The 5154-nt window shown below is 30.8% G+C and overlaps 1 long non-coding RNA gene across 1 annotated transcript; it reads right to left on the bottom strand.

The window, feature by feature from the left end:
• Nucleotides 1-4076: 4076 nt before the first annotated feature.
• On the bottom strand, nt 4077-4905 carry LOC128296250 (uncharacterized). Its single transcript, XR_008286800.1, has 2 exons — nt 4438-4905; nt 4077-4333 (listed from the first exon to the last, which is right to left on the bottom strand). It is a non-coding gene; the product is annotated as an uncharacterized LOC128296250 (long non-coding RNA).
• Between the last annotated feature and the right edge of the window lie 249 nt (nt 4906-5154).

Here is a 5154-nt window from a genome sequence, read left to right as displayed (position 1 = left end):
TATAATGTACACATATTCTTCAGAAGGCTAGATCACTTTAAAAACACCCATCCGGGCTAGATCCTTTTTATTCTGAGATCAACAGATTACCCGTCCAGGCTAAATCTTTTTTTGCAACACATTCAGGATCTCATATCAATTAAGAATGGCGTATCCATCAGATATCTCTTATTCATTCAACCAAGACATTTATCATTTTGTCATATTTGTTACTTACAAATGAGCTTGGAAGCTTGAACCAAACCCTAGCCATGGCTTCCATAGGGGTTTCGGCTGGTACATGGAGAAGATGACCAAATTTTGGCTATTTTGGCTTTTTAATTCTTTTAATTATTAGATTACCAAAATACCCCTAACTTAAAAATATTTTATTACACCTATTTCATGTCTATTTTTGTCCAAAAATTAACCAATGGTCTAATTACCATTTAAGGACCTCCAATTTAAAAACTCATAACAATTAGACACCTTTAACATGTAGAACTCAACTTTTACACTTTTTACAATTTAGTCCTTTTGACCAAATTGAGTGCCCAAACGTCAAAATTTTCAAACGAAATTTTCACGAAATCATTCAGTGAAATCGTAGACCATAAAAATATAATGAAAATAAAATTTTCCTCATCAGATTTGTGGTCCCGAAACCACTGTTCCGACTAGACCCAAAATCGGGATGTTACATGATGAGTACTTTAAAGAGATGTAGATGTTTATGCAAAGAGCAAATGTGCAAGAAGATGAAGAAACTACTATGGTGTGGTTTGTAGATAGTTTGAACGTTTTGATAGTTATTGCTCGTAATCTTCAAACCTACATTGATCTTGAGGAGGTGATATACAAGGCAGTTGAGATTGAGCAGGAATATTAACAACGTCAATCTCGTCCATTTGGTGCATCACAATATTATAGAGGTACAAGTTCTAATTCTAATTTTTTGAAACCTCCTTATGCTACTAATAAGTTGCTGCCAAAACATGATGAGATTAAACCTTTTGAGTGGAAAATGGGGCTCTTACACAACCTTCTTCTACATCTTCTAAGCAACCCACTTTTACTAATTTTTCACCAAAACAACAAAGAGCTCGTGACATTGAATGTTTTACATGCAAAGGGCGTGGGCACTATAGTTGTGATTTTGCCAACACAAGATTTTTGTTGATAAAAAAAGATGATAGTGAAATTTTTTTCCTCGAATCTAGAGAGCTAGATGAGATAGAAATGTCATGTTCTCCTACTGAGATGTATTATACTAAATTGAATATTCATAATACTTGTAAAGGGGATATGGGAAGTGAGAAAGTAAAAATTGAAAAGATAGAGAGAAAAGAGACCTTGAGTGATAAAAGTCTACTTAATGGTCCACTTTTTGTGAGTGAAAATACATATGAGGTAAAATTGGAGAATTCTCAAGTGGGAAAAGAAAATGAAAAAAAATATATTCATGCAAAAGTGAGAAATAATTATGTTTTAACTAACCATAACTCGAATTTGTTTAATGGTGTTTCCTTGTTACAGGATTTCAAGAATCGATTGACAGACTTCCAATTACATCACTCCACCATCGATAAATTATTTTACTTGTGGGAAAGAGGTAAGTTGATCATTGATAATTCTACATAAGTGTTACAAGGTAAGAATGGTGAGGAAACATTAGAAATTGAATTAAGAAGGCATACCTTGTTGTGTTCGATAAGTATGCTATTGATTTTTTTTTTCTTATGACATGTTTTCTCATTGGTCAAGTTTCAATAAATAATGGTCTGACGGTTCAATTGATTTTATGGATTTATCTAAGTATTTAAAGCTTACTTTTGTTACATTCGATAGTTTTATTAGAGAACCTCATGCATTTGATCTTACAACAAAACTTTCTACCTTAGACTTTAAATATGAACTTTACATAATAATATTAAACTTCTTGGTTTTTATAATTATGTGAAATTCTTGACTCATCGTTGGAAATTCTTATGGATGACCATGCATATTCAAAGAAAGTAACAAGTTATTTTTTACTTAACCACTCATGTGCCTAATATTTCTTTACTTGGTGTTGATGGTTTTTTTTTTGAAAGAGAGGTACTTGATCCATGTTGATTTGAGAGATCAAAATCATATCTTTGATCCTAGAAATAGTTTTGGTGAACAAGAAGATTTAGGTAAGTACTTTTTTTCATTTTATTGTTATTAATTCTAATCCATTTTCTTTTTATGCAGCTAAAGATTCGGGGACGAATCTTCTTGAGGAAAGGGGGAATGATGCGAATTTCAAGGCCTAATTTCAAACCCATGGTTGTAATGGGCTCACACTTCCTCAAGGCCCAACAACAATGTCAAAGGTCAAGTAAATCAAGCCAAGATTCGATCAAAGACAAGATTTGAGGACAAATTTTTTCGAGGAAAGGGGGAATGATACATGCACAGATGGAGTAAAATTTATTAAATTCCATTCACTGAAGCTGCCAATTTTCAAGCTTGGAAAACCAGCAGACTTGCAATAACTTTTTGGATGGGATCCTGGCATTTTTGGGTTGAGATGTCTTCATGGCGTTCGAAGATCTATCTCTTAGCTCTGAAAAGCACTTTGAATCACTTGACTTTGAGTTTGGGAGCTCAAGTTATTATCGCTTTAGTGAAGATTGGGCGAGTAGAATTTTTGGACTGGATTATGATGGAAATTACAAGTTTTGGCTTTTAATTCGAGTTTAAATCATATTGGGTTTCAGGTTTTAAGCTTAACTTTTATTAAATATGAGTCCAATATTATATTTATCAGCTCTTATTATTTTATTATTTTATTATTCCAATTTTTATTAATTATTAAATAGTTTAAGTTATTTAGGAGTTTTATGTCAACAAGAAAGTATAGTTAAAAACTACTTCTTATTTAGATTAATTAGAGTTCTAATATAGTTAAGAGTTTTATTTAGATTTATTTAGCTAGCCTATATGTAGACCTTTGCATTGTACACAAATCATACAATTCACTATTATTCAACTTCTTTTTTGAGTTAATAAATTCTCTTTTGAGTTTTCTTTTCAAGAATTTTTCTTGAGTTTTTTTAGAAGAGTTTTAACAATCTATTCAGATTGTGAGGATTATCTTCCAACTTTTTCTTGCCAAGTTCTTTCTTGGAGGAGAAATTAGAGTTGCTTGAAGGGGATTGTGGATTCTTCATGTTTCCAAGGCTTCTTAGGACCTCTACATACCACGTTCTATCTTTCCATCTATCTTCTTTATTTTCTTCCTTATTGTTCTAATCGTAGATTTATTATTCTATTTTAATTATCTTAATTGTTTATTTTAATTGTTTTATCTGACTTTGATTTGATTGCGTTTTAGGTTGTGTCAAAATTCAAGTTTCTTTTCCAACATCTAGCGCCCTAAGTCAAATCCGCGACTTGAACAAACTTTACAATCTGCTTCTGCATTCATCTGCCTCATTCCGTATCACTTCTCTTTGAAAACAAATCTCAATCCCAAATGTAGATGCAAACTATATAAAAATGCACACGGATTACATAATCGACATACTCATATTTAGTTTCCATATTAAATAACCATATTTGCAAATCAGTTTAGTTTAATAGAAACAGAATAGGACTTACTCATACACAGTTTTCAAATTACAGAATAATAGTAAACAATTTCCATACATCGCATGCAAACATTTTTGCATACCAGGTTTAGCATATCGCATTACAATAAACTTGAACGAACATCATGTAAAGATAGCTTAGAGGTTCATGAAGTAAACAATAATGATTTTGCAACTATTTTGGATATTAGAATTTGATTCAAAGTAGCATAATTACATAAGCATATATTTCCTTTCAAAAAAAAGAAATGAAATGAAATGAACTGCTTCTTTTCCACCAAAAATAGTTAACTAAATTAAAATGGTGAAAATTCAAAAGGCACAAAGAACTCCTAAAGCAACACAACATTTACAAATTTAAGAAAATTAAATAATTGATTTCTTATCCATATTTTTTTGAATATTTTCAATATATCCCATAATTATCGATCTTTTTTTATAATTATTAATTCTAGACGGCACAAGTAAATTATGCATACCTTTGTCGTTAAAAATTTAAAATACATTTTTATGTGCTGACAAAATTCTAACTACTGCAGCTATACATGTTTTCAGGCTATTTTCAAGTTTCTACACTAGATCAGGTAGTACAAGAAACAACACATATATTTCACAATAGAAAAAGAGAAAATAAAACCAACATCAAATCGACCCCTAATTGCAGTAGTTTCAGAAACACACTTTAGAAAGTGATTCCAAGCACCCACGAACAATTGATTCACCTTAACCTTACTATCCTGAAACTCAAAATTTCAATTATACTTAACCTATAAGAATTCCAATTTAAACCATGAATAAAGAAATCAAGAACCAATGTAAAATCCAACAAAACAACACTTACCTGATTCGACACTTAACTTTAATGGAAATCCAGAGAACAACCAAACCTTACTGAGCGAAAATTAATAATAATGTGGACCCAAAAAGGAAGAAAAGAAAATCAAAGGAGAAAGAGAGAGAGAGAGAGAGAGAGAGAAATCAAAATCTGAAACCTTGAAAGAGAAGGGGAGAAACTGACATAAGAGGGAGAGCGTGAGGCAAAAATATGTGAGAGTTAATTTGGGGTTTTGTTATTAACTTTTTAAAACAAAAAATTAAATGGAAAAATTAAGACCTAAGGAAAAACTAACACTTAATCACTGAACCACTAGACTCAACGTTGCCCCTAAAACGTGAAGAAAAACATAAGAGTCTATACGGTACCACTGACTCATCTATAAACTTTAATCCTTCTAACCCCATTTTCGAGATTTTAGATATACAATCAATCAAAACAACATAAATGAGTATGCCAAAGGATTGAAATAAACATTATACCAAATAAAAAAATTTATACCTAAAATATGAAAAACAAAATATAATAACTCACTAAAATATATACACTACACAAAAAACCCAAATGAGATAATAAAAATTGCCATGAGAAAAAAAGTTGGTATGAAGGAGAGACTTTTTTAATATTCAAAAGGCAATGTTATATAAGAATTCCCAAAGAAAAATGATAAAAGAAAAAGTGAATTACTCTTTTACATATACCATAATTCCATGATAAATTCAT

Source organism: Gossypium arboreum, chromosome 1 (assembly GCF_025698485.1).
Source record: "Gossypium arboreum isolate Shixiya-1 chromosome 1, ASM2569848v2, whole genome shotgun sequence".
NCBI classification, from domain to species: Eukaryota; Viridiplantae; Streptophyta; class Magnoliopsida; order Malvales; family Malvaceae; genus Gossypium; species Gossypium arboreum.
This window is presented reverse-complemented; position numbering and strand designations above follow the sequence as displayed.